Raw genomic sequence first — 21,294 nt, 5'->3', positions numbered from 1 at the left:
TGCCCACACAGCAGAAGCTGTTTGTGGTATGACTGGCCCAGCCACTGCCTTGCATGAAGCTCGTGCCTGTGCCAGTGACTGGAGCTGCTCACCTCACCACAGCAGCCAGTGTGCCTGGCTATGTGTAGTAGCCATACCACGTACTCACTCACACACCCCTCACCACTCTGCACCTGGCTCTCCTTTGGCATGCATGGGATCCAAGAATGGGATCCAGGCTGGTAGCACAAGCTGAGGGCAGCCTGCTGGGCCTAGTGGGTGGAATGAGTCCAGCAGGCCAGAACGAAACTCAAGCAGAGGCACCGCCAGCCACAGAAGTTTTTGTTTGCTGAAGTGACACCCAAAGGATCCTGTGACAATGCTCATATATACTGTTTAGTCAGCTTGTTTTGGGTTCTGTTTGCTCTTCCATTTTTAGTTTCTCCAGGTGGTAGTGCAGGTTATTGGTTGGAGATATTTATTTCTTGTTCTTTCATATGTGTATAGAATAAACATCCTTCTAAGTACTACTTTAGGTGCATCCCGTAAATTTTAACATTCTGCATTTTCTTTCGGTTTAAATATTTTCAAAGTTACGTTGTGATTTTTTCCTTTGATCCATGGGTTATTTAAAAGTGTGTTCAATTTCCAAATACTGGTAAATTTTCCAAATTTCTGTTTGTGGTTGATTAGGATATAATTACATTGTGTTCAAAGAACATACTTTCCCTGATTTCAGTTATTTCAAATGTATTGAGTTTTATGGTCCAGCATATGTTCTGTTAAATGTTTCTAAGAGGTAAAGATAAAAAGAAACAAAAATGGTTTTTTTCTCTCTCTCTACTCTGACACTGTATTGGTTAGTTATAACCTATGTATGTTTTATCTCCTTGTTTCTATTATTTCTATTTTTTGCCACCTTTTGTTTTAATTAAGCATTTTCGTGGTTCCATTTTATTATCTTTATTGACTTAGTAATGATAACTTGTTTTGTTAATGATCGTTTTAGTGATATGTATCATTAACTTAACAAAATCTACCTTTATGTGATATGCCATTATATCTATACTACAAAAACTTTACAATAGTATAATTTCATTCTTCCCCTACCAATTATTGTGCTCAAGTTGTGAAATATTTTCTTCTTATTTATGCTATAAAGCAGATACTATATTGCATTATTTTTATATTCCCAAAAATACTATTCTTATTTTTGTATTTTTATCAACTACCTTTTAAAGAGTTAGAAATAATAACAAAACACAAATATATTTACTCATGTTGTTATCATTTCCAGTGGACTTCATTTTCTTGTTTAGATACACATTTTCATCTAAAATCATTTTTATTATGCCTAAAGTACTTCCTCTAACATGTCTTGTTGTGTTAATGTGCTAGTAATTATTTCAGCTTTTGCATGTCATAAAAGGCCTTTAATTCACCTTCATTTTTGAAAGGTATTTTTAGTGAGTAAAAAATTCTTGTTTGGAAGTTTACTTTACATTTAGTACTTAAAACACATTGTCCCACTCTCTTCTCACATTGCTTCTAAGGAGAAAAATGCTGTCATTTTTGTGTTTCATCATCATTGTTGGAAGCTACATACTTTGGCCTTTTTATAAACAAACTTTGTTCCAGGCTGCAGTAAAGTTACTTGGAAACAGATTGATCCTATCAGATCTTGCTCATAAGATTTATCAGGATGACCAGAGATTTATTCAATAGAGGATTAATTATTTTCTACTAATGAGACACGTCATCATAAGTTTTCTCAGTCTAAGTGATAAGAACTGGAATTATTCCTAGCCCTGTGTGAATAAAATGTATGTTTACCTGTCATCCTTTTGTGTTTTCTCTCACCACTCTTGCATATCATTCTCATGTACTTATCATTACTTGTCTGAATGCTCTAGGGGACATGTCTGCAGATCTTCAAATTTCTCCAGGCAGCTCTCTCATCTCTGCTACTCTATACTACAACTCTCATTGCCTTGGTCTCTCCAGATGCTCAATTTAATTTCTTCAACTCATAGTTTCCATAATTGTCATTGGATTCTTCTCCCATTACTATGGTTTGGAAACACAGAAGCCTTCATAAGGCAAAACTCATTTGGTTTCTTAATTTGTGGTATTACTGTCTTTTGTTGCCTGATGTGCAGCATTCAAGATGACATCACACTGGGTGTTCTTCCAATTTCTCAAAGAGGGGCTCTCAAAATTTGAGGTCCCACCGTTCTATGCAAAGTGATATGTCTGCCAGGTTAAAGGATCCCAAACTAGATTTTCCAAACATATGATTATCAAGAGAGAAGGGAGAGAAAGACAGCAGAATAAAAGGTTCTACCAATTATCCCACCTGCAAGGATACCAATTTAACAACTACACACACACACACACACACACACACACAAACACCCCTTCATGAAAATCAAAAATCAGGTGAGCTCTAATACTACCTGGTTTTAATTTCATATCACTAAAAGATGTACTGAAGTGATAGAAAGGACAGTCTTGAACCACAGATGCCATGCCTCCTCTTTCCTCTAGCAGTGGCAACATGTTGTAGAGAGCCTTCTGTGGGTTGGGAAGACAGAGTTTCACACCTTAGGTACCAGCTCATCCACAGGGATGAGGAGCACCAAGCAGGCTCTTGGAATCCCTGTTTCCAGGACTTGACTCTTAGACAGTATTTCTGGACATGCCCTGGGCCAGAGGGGTGCCCAGAGTTCTGAAGGGTGAGTCTTGGGTCAAGTAGAATTCACCACAAGCTGACATAAGAGCCCTTGTGCCTTAAGGGAACATTGATGGTAGTCTGGCACCAACCCCCATGACCTGTGGTAGCAATGGCTATGCGATGAAGCTCCTCTGTCTTTGAAAAGGAAAGAGAAGAGTGAGTAAAACTGTGTCTTCTGATTTGAGTGCCAACTCAGCCACAGTACAATAGAACACAAGGTAGACTTCTAAGGTTTTTGATTCTTGTCCCTGACTCCGGAACGGCACCTCTGGACCCATGCCCAACCTGGGGAAACTTGACACCTTGAAGGGAAGGGCACAGATTTGTCTGGTTTTGACATCTGCTGATTGTAGGGTAACAGGGCCTTGAGCAAACATAGGCAGTAGTAAGGGAGTGGTTATAGCAGGCCTTGGGGGAGTCCCAGTGCTGTGCTGTCTTCAGATCTCACCCAGCACATTTATAGTGATGGTGGTCACAGAGGTACTTGTCACTTAACTTCCATCTTTACATGCATGCCTCAGAACAGAGAGAGAGGGATTCTGTTTGGGAGAAAAGGAAAAGAGTATACAAAATTCTCTGCCTGCTAACCCAGATAATTCTCCCACATCCTGTCCAAGACCTCTATAAGTCGGCAAGAACCACAGCATTACTGGAATTTGGGTTTCTCCTAAAGCAGATACACCTTAGATCACAACACCCAAGTCCTTTTGAGTATGTGGAAAGTATTTACAAAAAGGGTGGGTGCAAACCAATGCAGACAGTGAAGACTACATTAAATACCTAACATGTCAATGCCAAGACACTGGAGAATATCTAATAGCATCAACATCAGCCAAGAAAACATGACCTCACTAAGTGAACTAAGTAAGGCACCAGGAACCAATCCTGGATGAAGAGAAATATGTGACCTTTCAATAGAGAATTCAAAATAGCTGTTTTGAGGAACCTCGGAGAAATTCAAGATAAAGAGAGTAGGAATTCAGAATTCTATCAGATAAATTTAAATGAAGAGATTGAAATAATTTTTAAAAATCAAGCAGAAATTCTGGAGCTGAAAAACACAATTGGCATAATGAATGCATCAGAGCCTTTTAATAGTAGAATTCATCAAGCAGAAGAAAGAATAAACTTGAAGACAGGCTATTGAAAATAAACAGAGGAGATAAAAAAGAATAAAAACAATAAAGTGTATGTAAAGGATCTAGAAAATAGCCTGAAAAGGGCAAATCTAAGAGGTATTGGCCTTAAAAAGGAGGTAGAGTAAGAGATAGTGGTAAGGAGGTTATTAAAAAGGATAATAACAGAGAACTTCCAAACCTAGACAAAGATATTAATATTCAAAATAAGAATGTTAAAAAACATCTGGCATATTTAACTAAAAGAAGACTATTTAAGACATTTAATAATCAAACGCCCAAAGATAGAGGATGAAGAAATAATTCTAAAAGCAGTAAAAGGAAAGAAACAAATAACATACAATGGAGATAATAAAAGAGAAATTTCCAAACTTACAGAAAGAAATCAGTATCTAAGTACAATAAGGTTATAAAACGAAGATTTAACCCCCAAAGCCAACAAGGCTACCTCAAGGCATTTAATTATCAAACTCTCTAAGGTCAAGGGTAAAGAAAGTATTGCTAAAAGCAGCAAGAGAAAAGAGAAAAATAACATACACTGTACCTCCAATATATCTGGCAGCAGCAGACTTTTCATTGGAAACCTTACAGGCAAGGAAAGAGTGGCATGACGTAGTTAAAGTGCTGAAAGGGTGGGGGGAAAACTATTACACTAATAGTATATCTGGTAAAAACATCCTTCACACCTAAAGAAGAAAAAAATTTCACAGACAAACAAAAGCTGAGGGACTTCGTACAAAACTTACTGGTAAGACTAAGTACACAGAAAAGTCCACAGTCCAAAGTCTCATCTGAGAGAGGGCAAGTCCCTTTGACCTATAGCCTTTTGAGTCTATTTTCTAGATCCTGGAGACATGCTTTATTGTTTTTTATTCTTTTTTAAATCTCCTCTGTTTATTTTCAATTGAAGAGGACACTGTAACTGTAATGTGTAAACTACTCTTATCCTAAGTAGAAAGACTAAACAATGAACCAATAAAAAATAACTACACAGCATTTCAAGATCCACATAAATGAAATAATAAACAAGGAAGTATTACAATTGATACTGCAGAATTTCAAACAATCATTAGTGGCTACTATCAGCAACTGTATTCTAATAAATTGGTAAATCCAGGAGAAATGGGCAAATTCCTAGAAACATAAAACCCACTAAGATTGAACAAAGAAGATATCCAAATCCTGAACAGACCAATACAAAGTAAAAAGAAAAAAAGCTGTAATGAAAATTCTTTGATTAAAGGAAAGTTCAGAACCTGATAGAGTTACTGCTAATTCTACAAAACATTTATATAAGAACTAATACCAATCCAACTCAAGCTATTATGAAAATAGAGGAGGAGGGAATACTTCCAAACTCATTCTACAAGGCAAATATGACCCTCATACCAAAGTCAGACAAAGAGATATCAAAAAATAAAAACTGCACATTAATATATCTGATCAATATTGATGCAAAAAACTTCAAGAAAATACTAGCACATCAAATTCAACAATACATTAGAAAGATCATTCATCGTGACCAAGTGGGATTTATCCCTGCGATGCAAGGATGGTTCAACGTAGGCAAATCAATTAACGTGATACATCATATCAACAGAATAAAGGACATAAACTATATGATGATATTAATTGACACTGAAAAAAAGCGTTTGAAAAAATTCAACATCCCAGTATAATAAAAGCCCTAAAAAAAATGAGTATAGAAGGAACACACCTCATCATAATAAAGTTGTATATGCAAAATCTACAGTTAGTATCATATGGAATGGGGAAAAAGGAAAAATATTCTCCTAAGACTTGGAACACTACAAGGATGCCAACATTCACCACTATTATTGAACATAGTACTGGAGGTTCCAGCAAGACCAATCAAACAGGAGAACAGAATAAAGGGCATCCAAATTGGAATGGAAGAAGTCAAAGTACACTTGTTTGCAGATATCATCATCTTATATTTGGAAAAACCTGAAAGTTCCATTGAAAAATTACTAGAACTGATAAATTTAGTAAATTTTCAGTATATGAAATAAGTATAAAATTGATAGCATTTCTATATACTCACAGTGAAAAGTCTCAAAAAAATTAAAAAGTGATTCTTTTTACAACAGCCACAAATAAAATTAAATACCCAGGAATTAACCAAAAAAGTCTAAGATCTTTATAATGAAAACTATAAAACACTGATAAAAAAATTGAAGAAGACAAAAAAATGGAAAGACATTTCTTATTCATGGATTGGAAGAATCAGTATTGTTTAAATGCCCATACTCCCCAAAGTATTCTATGGATTCAATGCAGTCCCTCTAAAAATGTCAATGACATTCTTCACAGAAATAAAAAAAAAATTCTAAAATTTATATGGAACCACAAAAGTCCTAGAATAGTCAAAGCCATCCTAAGTAAATGATACTAATGATATATAGTAACCAAAACAGCATGGTACTGTCATAAAAACAGACACATAGAAAAATGGAACAGAATATAGAACCCAGAAACAAATCCACACATCTACAGTGAACTCATTTGACATAGGTGTCAAGAATATACATTCAGGAAAAGACAATCTTTCCAACAAAAATGATGTTGAGAATACTGGACATCCATATGCAGAAGAATGAAACTACACCCTTATCTCTCCCCACATACAGAAATTAAAATAGATTAATTTACAAATTAAATAAAAATTGATTAAAGATATAAATCTAAGACCTCAAACTATGAAACTATACAAAAAATAATTGGGGAAACTCTCCAGGACATCAGTCTGTGCAAAGATTTCTTGAGTAATAACCCACAAGCACAGGCAATAAAAGCAAAAATGGACAAATGGGATCACATCAAGTTTAAAACCTTCTGCACAGCAAAGGAAATAATCAACAAAGTGAGGGAACAATCCACAGAAAGAGAGAAAATACTTGCAAACTACTCATTTCACAAGAGATTCATAACCAGAATATATAAGGAGCTCAAACAGCTTCATAGAAAAAAGTCCAATAATCTCATCCAAAAAAATGTACAAACGATTTGAATAGACATTTTCCAAAAGAAGACATACCAATGGAAAACAGGCATATGAAACGGTGCTTGGCATTATGTATCATCAGACAAATGCAAGTAAAACTACACATGATATTGTCTAACTATGGTTAAAATGGCTTGTATCCAAAGACGGGCAATAACAAATGCTGGTGAGGATGTGGAGAAAAGGGAACCCTGGTACACTGTTGGTGAAAATGTAAATTAGTACAGTCACTATGGAGAATAGTTTGGAGGTTCCTTCGAAAAGTAAAAATTGAGCTATTATATGATCCAGAAATCCCACTTCTAGGTGTATATCAAAAAGAAAGAAAATCAGTATATTGAAGAGACATCGGCACTACTATGCTTGTTACAGCACTGTTTACAATAGCTAAGATTTGGAAGCAACCTGTGTCCATCAATAGATAAATGGATAAAGAAAATGAGGTACATGTACACAATGGGGTACTATTCAGCTATAAAAAAGAATTTGATCCAGTCATTTCCAACAACATGGGTGGAACTGGCAATCTTTAGGTTACGTTTAAAAAAGCCAGGTACAGGAAGACAAACATTGCATGTTCTCATTTATTTGTGGGATCTAAAAATCAAAACAGTCGAACTCACAGACATAAAGAGAAGAAGGATGGTTATCACAGGCTGGGAAGGGTAATGTGAGAGGAGTCGGGGAAGGTGTGAATGCTTAATGGGTATAAAAAATAGACAGAATGAATAAGACCTACCATTTGATAGTACAGCAGGGTGATTATAGTCAATAATAATGTGCATTCAAAATAACTAAAAGAGTATAATTGGATTGTTTATAATACAAAAAATAAATGCTTGAGGGAGTGGATACCCCATTCTCTATGATATGATTATTATGCTTTCCATGCCTGTATCAAAACATGTCATGTATCTCATAAATATATACACCTATTATGCACTCATAAAAATTAAAAATTAAAATAGAAAAGATGAACAAAAAATAGCATGATTATCAATCAATTAGGAACTATAATATAATAAAAAATTTGTGTAAAGTAGTAAGAAAAAGAAAACCCTATAACATCCTAAAGACAGTAAGAGAAGAGAATTTTCAGTATGGGAACTATACGCTGTGCCTATAATAATTTGTTAATTAACAATGTTAATATCTGACAATGTTAAGGAAGATATAATATATCCATTATATTCTCTTTTATCTTATGTAAAATTGAGATATTTCACATGCAAAACAGTGATGTGAAGGCAGAAAAAATAGTGGGGTAATATAACATCAATTTTCGTCATACTAACATACACTTAACTGATTGAAATATGGATGAAGACATGATTTAACTAACGAATGAGAAGTATATGAAAATTGAAAATACTGAAGTATAAAATTTAATGAAAATGTAATAATGCCCAATTTCTTAATACATTTTTGTATATTTCCCCCTTAGGCTTAATTTTCTAGGTATAATAAGACTGAAAGTGCTGCAATATCAGAGCAAGTATATCAGTTGTTGACAACATACAACAGTTCTATCCTTAGTTCTCAAGAGTCAACCTTCACACTAACTTTGCTTAATCTAATTTAAAAAAATCATTTCCTAAGACTGCGTTTATAAAATATTCTATTTTACTAAAGAAGCCATGACTTAATATTTTAACGTATCAGTTTTTTTCAATTAGATATTCATTAATAGTGCCTATCAAAGATATTCCTCTATACCTACTGGCTAAGTTTTGATGAATTGAAAATCTTAAAATTATCAATTGAGCTTTGGCAGTATTCTATTTTTTTAAATTCCAGATGCTCCTTTCTTCAGTTTACTACCTTTCAACTCATATTACATCTTGTACTCATGACATCACAAAATCAAACAAATTCCATCATAAACATAATGTATTTAAAAGCTTACCTTTGAAAAATTCCAGTATTGAAGAGTCTTGTATTCAGTGAATTATGACATGTTAAAAAGGAAATTTAAGTCCTTATCTGCCAAAACTTTCTTTTCACACTATCCATGCATCACAGAGTTCCCTTCTCTCTGGTTGGAGATAGTATTAAAATTTTAGTCAAAAGTCACAATGAGATTTTTGATTTCTGGTTTGGCATGTAAAGAGTTTGCAAATCGTTATTTCCATACTCATAAATAAAAGATGAACAAACTAAAAATCAATAACTCTACCTAAACTCATAAGAAAATTGAAATCACAGGACAAACTACTCCTCCAAATTTTGAAAAGACAGATGGAAGGAAACAGGAAATTATCACATACCAAATCAAAATCCCAAAAGCAGAATTGCTAGAGTCAGTACCAGGGAACACATTTGTAGACTGAACTGCCAAATTACTGGATGCTCAGGGTAGACAAACTTGGAAGTGTAAAACTCCAAAAAGACACAGTCTTAAGAGAGGTCCTCAATTTTGTGATTTTTTTTTCTTTAGGAGTTCTATTCAATGTGCAGAAAATCAAAGACAAAAAATATCTTGGAATAATATGTGGAGAAAAAAGCTACTTTTGTATAGAGGTATTAATGAAAGTGGACCCCTATCACTCATCATGTATAAAAATTAGTCAGGATGTATAAAGTCTCGAATGTAAAAGCTAAAACTATAAAAATTCTAGAAAAAAAAAGCTATGAAAAACTCTTCTGGACATTGGTCTACACAAAATAATTATGACAATGACTTCAAATGTAAATGCCTCAGAGCATTTTCAAAATGTACTTATTTAAATAAAAGAGTTACTGAAGAGCAAAGAAAACAATCAACAGAGTAAACAACAGAGTACACAAACCACCTACAGATTAGAGAAAATATTTGTGAACTATCCGTCTGACAAAGAACTTATATACAGAATCCACAGGAGCATAAATCAGCAAGAAAAAAGAAAGACAAAGTAACCCCATTAAAAGGTGGGCAAAGGATATATAGGGGGTGGAGCAAGATGGCCGAATAGGAACAGCTCCAGTCACCAACTCCCAGCACGAGCGACACAGAAGACTGGTGATTTCTGCATTTTCAACTGAGACTCCACCTCTCAGGACAGGGCAATAACAAACGCAGCCAAAACCTCTGCAGACGCAAACGACTCTGTCTGACAGCTTTGAAGAGAGCAGTGGATCTCCCAACATGGAGGTTGAGATCTGAGAAGGGACAGACTCCATGCTCAAGTGGGTCCCTGACCCCTGAGTAGCCTAACTGGGAGACATCCCCCACTAGGGGCAGTCTGACACCCTACACCTCACAGGGTGGAGTACACCCCTGAGAGGAAGCTTCCAAAGCAAGAATCAGACAGGTACACTCGCTGTTCAGCAATATTCTATCTTCTGCAGCCTCTGCTGCTGATACCCAGGCAAACAGGGTCTGGAGTGGACCTCAAGCAATCTCCAACAGACCTACAGCTGAGGGTCCTGACTGTTAGAAGGAAAACTATCAAACAGGAAGGACACCTACACCAAAACCCCATCAGTACATCACCATCATCAAAGACCAGAGGCAGATAAAACCACAAAGATGGGGAAAAAGCAGGGCAGAAAAGCTGGAAATTCAAAAAATAAGAGCGCATCTCCCCCGGCAAAGGAGCGCAGCTCATGGCCAGCAACGGATCAAAGCTGGACGGAGAATGACTTTGACGAGATGAGAGAAGAAGGCTTCAGTCCATCAAATTTCTCAGAGCTAAAGGAGGAATTACGTACCCAGCGCAAAGAAACTAAAAATCTTGAAAAAAAAGTGGAAGAATTGATGGCTAGAGTAATTAACGCAGAGAAGGTCATAAACGAAATGAAAGAGATGAAAACCATGACACGAGAAATACGTGACAAATGCACAAGCTTCAGTAACCGACTCGATCAACTGGAAGAAAGAGTATCAGCGATTGAGGATCAAATGAATGAAATGAAGCGAGAAGAGAAACCAAAAGAAAAAAGAAGAAAAAGAAATGAACAAAGCCTGCAAGAAGTATGGGATTATGTAAAAAGACCAAATCTACGTCTGATTGGGGTGCCTGAAAGTGAGGGGGAAGATGGAACCAAGTTGGAAAACACTCTTCAGGATATCATCCAGGAGAACTTCCCCAACCTAGTAGGGCAGGCCAACATTCAAATCCAGGAAATACAGAGAACGCCACAAAGATACTCCTCGAGAAGAGCAACTCCAAGACACATAATTGCCAGATTCACCAAAGTTGAAATGAAGGAAAAAATCTTAAGGGCAGCCAGAGAGAAAGGTCGGGTTACCCACAAAGGGAAGCCCATCAGACTAACAGCAGATCTCTCGGCAGAAACCCTCCAAGCCAGAAGAGAGTGGGGGCCAATATTCAACATTCTTAAAGAAAAGAATTTTCAACCCAGAATTTCATATCCAGCCAAACTAAGTTTCATAAGTGAAGGAGAAATAAAATCCTTTACAGATAAGCAAATGCTTAGAGATTTTGTCACCACTAGGCCTGCCTTACAAGAGACCCTGAAGGAAGCACTAAACATGGAAAGGAACAACCGGTACCAGCCATTGCAAAAACATGCCAAAATGTAAAGACCATCGAGGCTAGGAAGAAACTGCATCAACTAACGAGCAAAATAACCAGTTAATATCATAATGACAGGATCAAGTTCACACATAACAATCTTAACCTTAAATGTAAATGGACTAAATGCTCCAATTAAAAGACACAGACTGGCAAACTGGATCAAGAGTCAAGACCCATCAGTCTGCTGTATTCAGGAGACCCATCTCACATGCAGAGACATACATAGGCTCAAAATAAAGGGATGGAGGAAGATTTACCAAGCAAATGGAGAACAAAAAAAAGCGGGGGTTGCAATACTAGTCTCTGATAAAACAGACTTTCAACCATCAAAGATCAAAAGAGACAAAGAAGGCCATTACATAATGGTAAAGGGATCAATTCAACAGGAAGAGCTAACTATCCTAAATATATACGCACCCAATACAGGAGCACCCAGATTCATCAAGCAAGTCCTTAGAGACTTACAAAGAGACTTAGACTCCCATACAATAATAATGGGAGACTTCAACACTCCACTGTCAACATTAGACAGATCAACAAGACAGAAAGTTAACAAGGATATCCAGGAATTGAACTCATCTCTGCAGCAAGCAGACCTAATAGACATCTATAGAACTCTCCACCCCAAATCAACAGAATATACATTCTTCTCAGCACCACATCGTACTTACTCCAAAATCGACCACGTAATTGGAAGTAAAGCACTCCTCAGCAAATGTACAAGAACAGAAATTATAACAAACTGTCTCTCAGACCACAGTGCAATCAAACTAGAACTCAGGACTAAGAAACTCAATCAAAACCGCTCAACTACATGGAAACTGAACAACCTGCTCCTGAATGACTACTGGGTACATAACGAAATGAAGGCAGAAATAAAGATGTTCTTTGAAACCAATGAGAACAAAGATACAACATACCAGAATCTCTGGGACACATTTAAAGCAGTGTGTAGAGGGAAATTTATAGCACTAAATGCCCACAAGAGAAAGCAGGAAAGATCTAAAATTGACACTCTAACATCGCAATTAAAAGAAATAGAGAAGCAAGAGCAAACACATTCGAAAGCTAGCAGAAGGCAAGAAATAACTAAGATCAGAGCAGAACTGAAGGAGATAGAGACACAAAAAACTCTCCAAAAAATCAATGAATCCAGGAGTTGGTTTTTTGAAAAGATCAACAAAATTGACAGACCACTAGCAAGACTAATAAAGAAGAAAAGAGAGAGGAATCAAATTGACGCAATTAAAAATGATAAAGGGGATATCACCACCAACCCCACAGAAATACAAACTACCATCAGAGAATACTATAAACATCTCTACGCAAATAAACTGGAAAATCTAGAAGAAATGGATAATTTCCTGGACACTTACACTCTTCCAAGACTAAACCAGGAAGAAGTTGAATCCCTGAATAGACCAATAGCAGGCTCTGAAATTGAAGCAATAATTAATAGCCTACCAACCAAAAAAAGTCCAGGACCAGATGGATTCACAGCTGAATTCTACCAGAGGTACAAGAAGGAGTTGGTACCATTCCTTCTGAAACTATTCCAATCAATAGAAAAAGAGGGAATCCTCCCTAACTCATTTTATGAGGCCAACATCATCCTGATACCAAAGCCTGGCAGAGACACAACAAAAAAAGAGAATTTTAGACCAATATCCCTGATGAACATCGATGCAAAAATCCTCAATAAAATACTGGCAAACCGGATTCAGCAACACATCAAAAAGCTTATCCACCATGATCAAGTGGGCTTCATCCCTGGGATGCAGGGCTGGTTCAACATTCGCAAATCAATAAACATAATCCAGCATATAAACAGAACCAAAGACAAGAACCACATGATTATCTCAATTGATGCAGAAAAGGCTTTTGACAAAATTCAACAGCCCTTCATGCTAAAAACGCTCAATAAATTCGGTATTGATGGAACGTACCTCAAAATAATAAGAGCTATTTATGACAAACCCACAGCCAATATCATACTGAATGGGCAAAAACTGGAAAAATTCCCTTTGAAAACTGGCACAAGACAGGGATGCCCTCTCTCACCACTCCTATTCAACATAGTGTTGGAAGTTCTGGCTAGGGCAATCAGGCAAGAGAAAGAAATCAAGGGTATTCAGTTAGGAAAAGAAGAAGTCAAATTGTCCCTGTTAGCAGATGACATGATTGCATATTTAGAAAACCCCATTGTCTCAGCCCAAAATCTCCTTAAGCTGATAAGCAACTTCAGCAAAGTCTCAGGATACAAAATTAATGTGCAAAAATCACAAGCATTCTTATACACCAGTAACAGACAAACAGAGAGCCAAATCAGGAATGAACTTCCATTCACAATTGCTTCAAAGAGAATCAAATACCTAGGAATCCAACTTACAAGGGATGTAAAGGACCTCTTCAAGGAGAACTACAAACCACTGCTCAGTGAAATAAAAGAGGACACAAACAAATGGAAGAACATACCATGCTCATGGATAGGAAGAATCAATATCGTGAAAATGGCCATACTGCCCAAGGTAATTTATAGATTCAATGCCATCCCCATCAAGCTACCAATGAGTTTCTTCACAGAATTGGAAAAAACTGCTTCAAAGTTCATATGGAACCAAAAAAGAGCCCGCATCTCCAAGAAAATCCTAAGTCAAAAGAACAAAGCTGGAGGCATCACGCTACCTGACTTCAAACTATACTACAAGGCTACAGTAACCAAAACAGCATGGTACTGGTACCAAAACAGAGATATAGACCAATGGAACAGAACAGAGTCCTCAGAAATAATACCACACATCTACAGCCATCTGATCTTTGACAAACCTGAGAGAAACAAGAAATGGGGAAAGGATTCCCTATTTAATAAATGGTGATGGGAAAATTGGCTAGCCATAAGTAGAAAGCTGAAACTGGATCCTTTCCTTACTCTTTATACGAAAATTAATTCAAGATGGATTAGAGACTTAAATGTTAGACCTAATACCATAAAAATCATAGAGGAAAACCTAGGTAGTACCATTCAGGACATAGGCATGGGCAAAGACTTCATGTCTAAAACACCAAAAGCAATGGCAGCAAAAGCCAAAATTGACAAATGGGACCTCATTAAACTAAAGAGCTTCTGCACAGCAAAAGAAACTACCATCAGAGTGAACAGGCAACCTACAGAATGGGAGAAAATTTTTGCAATCTACTCATCTGACAGAGGGCTAATATCCAGAACCTACAAAGAACTCAAACAAATTTACAAGAAAAAAACAAACAACCCCATCAAAAAGTTGGCAAAGGATATGAACAGACATTTCTCAAAAGAAGACATTCATACAGCCAACAGACACATGAAAAAATGCTTGTCATCACTGGCCATCAGAGAAATGCAAATCAAAACCACAATGAGATACCATCTCACACCAGTTAGAATGGCAATCGTTAAAAAGTCAGGAAACAACAGGTGCTGGAGAGGATGTGGAGAAATAGGAATACTTTTACACTGTTGGTGGGATTGTAAACTAGTTCAACCATTATGGAAAACAGTATGGCGATTCCTGAAGGATCTAGAACTAGATGTACCATATGACCCAGCCATCCCATTACTGGGTATATACCCAAAGGATTATAAATTATGCTGCTATAAAGACACATGCACAGGTATGTTTATTGCGGCACTATTCACAATAGCAAAGACTTGGAATCAACCCAAATGTCCATCAGTGACAGATTGGATTAAGAAAATGTGGCACATATACACCATGGAATACTATGCAGCCATAAAGGATGAGTTTGTGTCCTTTGTAGGGACATGGATGCAGCTGGAAACCATCATTCTCAGCAAACTATCACAAGAACAGAAAACCAAACACCGCATGTTCTCACTCATAGGTGGGAACTGAACAATGAGATCACTTGGACTCAGGAAGGGGAACATCACACACCGGGGCCTATCATGGGGAGGGGGGAGGGGGGAGGGGGGAGGGATTGCATTGGGAGTTATACCTGATGTAAATGACGAGTTGATGGGTGCAGCACACCAACATGGCACAAGTATACATATGTAACAAACCTGCACGTTATGCACATGTACCCTACAACTTAAAGTATAATAATAAATAAATTAAAAAAAAAAAAAGTGGGCAAAGGACATTAACAGATGCTACTCAAAAGAAGATATATAAGTGGACAATAAACATATTTTAAAATGCTCAATATTACTAAATATCAGACAAATGCAAATTGAAACCCAATGGGATACTATCTCACACTAATCAAAATGGCTATTAAAAAATCAAAAAATAACAGATGTTAATGAGGATGTGATGAAAAGACAATGCTTTTATATTGTGGGTGAAACTGTAAAGTAGCTTAACCCCTATGGCAAACAGTATGGAGATTTCTCAAAAGCAACAAACAGAGCTACTATTTGACACAGCTATCCCACTATTGGGAAAGAAATCATCATATAGAAAGGAAGCTTGCATTTGTATGTTCACTGCAACACTATTCACAATAATAAAGCCACAGAATCAACCTAAGTATCTATAAATGGTTGACTGGATAAAGAAAATGTGGTATATATACACACCATGAAATAATATGCAGTCATAAAAAATAACAAAATCATATCTTTAGCAGCAACATGGATGGAGCTGAAGAACACTACTCTAAATGAAATAACTCAGAAACCTAAAATCAAATATTTCATCTTCTTTCTTTCAAGTCAGAGATAAACAATGGGCACATGTTGATATAAAGATAGAAATAATAGACACTCGGGACTCCAAAAAAGGGGAAGGTGGCAGGGAGTGAAGGTGGAAATACTATGTTTTTGGTACTATGTTCACCATTTGGATGATGGGTTCACTAGAAGCCTAAACCTCGGCATTACACAATATACTCATGTAACAAACCTACATATGTACCCTGAATCTAAAATTTAAAAAAGAATTACATTTATCTTCAGTAACCATATAAGCAAGAAGAGTATTAATATTTTAATATTTTAATATTACATTTTAATATTTAAAATGTTGAAACAATAAAAACACCAACTTAGAATTCTGTATACAGAAAAATTATCTTTCAAAGTGAAGAATAAAGATTTTATCGATATAAAAAGTGAGACAATTAGTCTACAAAAGGCTTTTCTGATGGAAAATGTTAAAAGACTTTTTTAGAAATAATGAAAATGATATACATTATAAATATGGATCTACATAAATAAATGGAGTTAGAGAAGAAATAAAGAAAAAATAAAATACTTTGTCCTAATTGATCCAACAGATAACAGGTTGTTAAACATAATGATACCAACAAAGAATTTAGTGAGTATATTTTGTGGATAAATAAAACCAAGAAGAGCAATAGCATAAAGGAAAGAAAGAAATAATTCATAATACTCTACTGTAAATTACTTGCCCTACCTGTGAACAAGTGTAGTATTATTCGAAAGTGGACTATGAGTAGCTATAAATGTATGTTGCAAACCTTAGAACATCCACTAAAAAAGGGTTTAAAAAGTAGTGTAATTGATATGTTAAGAAAACAGTAAAAATAGAGAATCATATGTTATAGAAGGCTCAATTAAAATCAGCAAAGGCAGGAAAAAAACTAAGATGAAAAAGAGAAAGTAAACAAAAAATGACAAACGTGGCAAGTATCAATCCAAATATATAAATCAACACTGTATATATGTCAGTGACCTAAATGTATCAATTAAAAGACAGAAAACATCAAAGCAGATGATAAACAAGGCCCAACTATACATCTAAAAGAAAGACACTTTAAATATAAAGGTATAGATAGATTAAAAGTGATGGAGAAAGATATAACCTACTAACACACACGCACACACACACACACACACACATACACACACAGCTGGAGCAGCTATACCAATCACAGACAAAGACTTGAGAGAAAGAAAATTTATCAAGATAGAGATTATTATTACATAATAATGAAGGAGTCAATTCATCATGAAAAAAGACCTTTCATGTGTATGTGCCTAATAACAGTGTCAAATAAATGAGAACAAAACTGATAAAATTGCAAAAAGAAGCAGATTAATTCATATTATAGCTTGGGACTTCACATCCCTTAAATATTAATTGACAGATTCAGAAAAAATCAGCTAGGGCTTACTTGAACTGAATGACACCATCAATTAACTGTATTGAATACAGCAACTTCAGAATACACATTCTTTTCATGCTCACATGGGACATTCACCAATACAGACTGGTCACTGTGGTCTATAAAACACAGCACAACAAATTTTTAAGAATAGAAATCATATAAACTATAGTCTCAGACCACAATGAAATTAAGCTAGAAAACAAGAGAAAGGTGGAAATTTTCCAAAATATTTGGAGATTAAACAATATTCTCCTAAATAACACGAGTCAAAGAAGTCTCAAGAGAAATTTAATATATACTTAACTAAATGAAAATGCAAAATGCAACTTATAGAAATGTATGAGATGTAGTGAAATCGAGAGGAAGTGCCAGCTGGGCTTCCCGGGTCGAGTAGGGGCTCAGAAAGCTGTGAAACTCACTCATTTCCTGCATCATCATTTACTTCGGTCCTCGATGAATAATATTGAAGATATATGCTTAAAATATTCCTCACACCAGGATTTGTGCATGTGTTTTCTTCCCCAAGAAAGCTATAAACAGCGAAAATTTTTCTGTAAGCTTCCCAGTGTCCTCTCTCCCTCTCTCCCTTCCCCCTCCCCTAAAACTAAAAGGAATGTTAAAAGCCCATTTTTTTCTATGACCGGTGGACCTTATCCATGCTCCCAATTCCAATTCCTTGTAAACATACTTTGTACAGTCCTGTAAGATCCTGTCTCCTTTGTAATGCCGCTGCAAGATCATAAAGTAGATAAAACCTAAGTTACAATTCTGGTTTTCCTCAAAATCTAAGATGTCACAAAATAATTTACTGCCTTTGTTTCTCGCTCTGGAAACATCTTCCCGCCGCATGTATTTCCCACGTTAAAGAGTTTAAAAGGCAATCGCCCAAAACCAACAGTGACTACCCACTTGGGACCCCTTCTACGCTGTGGAAGCTTTGTACTGTCACTCTGCTCAATAAAGCCTACAGCTTTTTTTCTCTTGGTTCGTTTCTCCATCACTCGCCGCAGGCAGCCGCCACACCATTTCTTTGGCATGGCTAAGGCAAGAACCTTCAGCGTTACAAAATCAGTGTGTAGTTGAAAATTTATAGCATTGAATGCATATGTTAGAAAATAAGAAAGATCTTAAATCAATAATTGAGATTACACTTTAGGAAACTACAATGGAAGAGAAAATTAAAACTAAAATTGGCCAAAAAATTAATTATAAAATTAGAGTATAACCCCGTGAAATTGAAAACAGGAAACTGATACATCATGACCAACTGGGATTGATTCCAGTTATACAAGGTGGGTTCAAAATTTGAAAATAAGTCAATGTAACCCACCAGTCAAAAAGACTAAAGAAAAAAATTATAAGATATAAATAGATGCAGAAACACCAGTTGACAAAGTTCAGCACACATTTATGAAAAAATATCTCAGTAGACTAGAAATAGAAGGAAACTACCTTAATTTGATAAAGAACATCTAGACGCCTTCTCACGAAGATCAGAAACAAGACAAATATGTTCCTTCCCACCACTCCTATTCAACATCCTACATAAATTCTTAGCTAATAAAATAAACAAAACTAGAATAAAGTATATACTGATCAAAAGTATATGTATATTGAGGAGGAAAAAGTAAAACTATTTGTTGATGACAAACTTTTTATGTAGAAAATCTTAAAGAATCAACAACAACAACAAAAAAAACCATGTGGAGCTATAAGTAATTATAGCAAGATTGTAAGATACAAAGTCTTACAAAGATACAAAAAAATTGTGTCTTTTGCAGCAACATAAACAGAACTGGAGGCCATAGACAAATGTTGATTATTTTCTCACATATCATAAATGATTGAAATTTCAAATGAAAAACAAAATATCATTTAATTTTGCTCTAAGAAAGTGAACTATGTAGGTATGAATCTAAAAAAAAAAACATATCCACAAGAACTCTCAGTGGAAAACTATGAAACTCTGATAAAACAAAGGCGATCTAAATAAATGAAGAGATATTACATGTACATAAATAGGAAGATTAATATTGTCACAATGTCAACTCTTGCCAAGTTGATTCATTGTAATCCACTGAAAATTTCAGAAGTTAATTTGGGTATATTGAAAAACTTATTATAAAGTTTGTGTGGAAAGCAAAGACTCAGATAGCAAACACAATATTAAAGGAGAGGAACAAAGTCAAAGAATGGACAATACTTGACTCCGAGACTTACTACATTTGCATGTCTCTGATGATTGCTGATGATGAGCATTTTTTCACATGCTTGTTGCTCATTTGCATGTCTTCTTTTGAAAAATGTGTAGTCATGTCTTTTGCCTACTTTTTAATGGAATTATTTGGGAATTTTTTGTTGAGTTGTTTGAGTTCCACGTAAATTCTGGATATTAATTCGCTGTTAAATGCATACTTGGCTAATATTTTCTTCCATACTTCATGTTGAATCATATCTTTTGCAGCCACACAGAACTGGAGGCCGTTACCTTAAGCAAAACAACTCAGACACAGAAAATCAAATATCATAATTTTCTCATTTATAAGCAGGAGCTAAATAATGTGTACACATTGATGTAGAGTGTGAAAGACAATGGAGACTTGGAAGTTTTGAAGGGTGGCAAGCGAGTGGTCAATGAGCGATTACTTGAACAGTACAATGAGTGTTATTCCAATGATAGATCCACTGAAAGCCCTGACTTCAGCACCATGAACTATATCCATGTAACAAAATTATACCTGTACCCCTTAAATTCATACAAATAAAATTTTAAAGAAAGAGTTACTATAAAGCTACATTAATCAAGACAGTGTGGTATTGGCAGAATAATAGACAAATAAAAGTGGGAAAAAATAGAGCCCAGAAAATAGACCTACACAAAATTGTCAACTAATCTTTAACAAAGGAGCAACAGAATTTAAAAGGAAATTGGCTAGTCTTTTAAACAAATGATGCCAGAACAGAATAGCTAGACCTTCAAATCGAAAATCAAAACAGTATCTACACACTGAACTACACTTTCATAAATATATCAAAATTGATGATTTAACTGTTAATTTCAAAGCTCTAAAACTTCTTAAATATTAAACAGTAGAAAATTTAGGTGACCCCAGGTTTGGTGATAATTTTTTAGATATAATACCCAAAGCATGATCTATAAAATAAAAAATTGATAATTTGGACTTCATTAAAATTAAAAATGTATGCTCTACAAAAGACACTGGGCCAATGGCAAGAGAATGTAAAGACCAGCCACAGTCTGAGAGAAAGTCATGGCAAAACATGCGTCTGATAAAATATTAATATCCAAAATATACAAACTCTTAAAACTCTTAATAAGAAAAAACCCCATTTTAAGAATGGGCTAAAGATCTAAAGAGACATCACTAAAGAAGATATACAGATAGAAGATGAGAAGATGCTCAACATCTTATATCATTAGGAAATAGCAAATTAAACCAATGATGACTTGCCACTATATACCTGTTAGGATAGCTGAAATCCAAAACACTGACAATGCCTAAATGCTGGCAATGGAAACTCTGATTCATTGCTGATGGAAGTCAGCATAATAACTTCAGTGAATAATTATGTATTGCATATTGGAAATTTCCTAAGAGAGCAGATATTAGGTGCTCTTGCCACAAGAAAGGTAACTATGTGAGATGATGGATATATTAATTTCCTTTACTGTAGTATTTCACTATGTATATACATATCAAAACTTCATGTTTCATATCTTAAATATATACAATAAGTAATATT

This window comes from Macaca nemestrina, chromosome X, assembly GCF_043159975.1.
Source record: "Macaca nemestrina isolate mMacNem1 chromosome X, mMacNem.hap1, whole genome shotgun sequence".
In the NCBI taxonomy this organism is placed as follows: domain Eukaryota; kingdom Metazoa; phylum Chordata; class Mammalia; order Primates; family Cercopithecidae; genus Macaca; species Macaca nemestrina.
Note: the sequence above shows the minus strand (reverse complement) of the source record.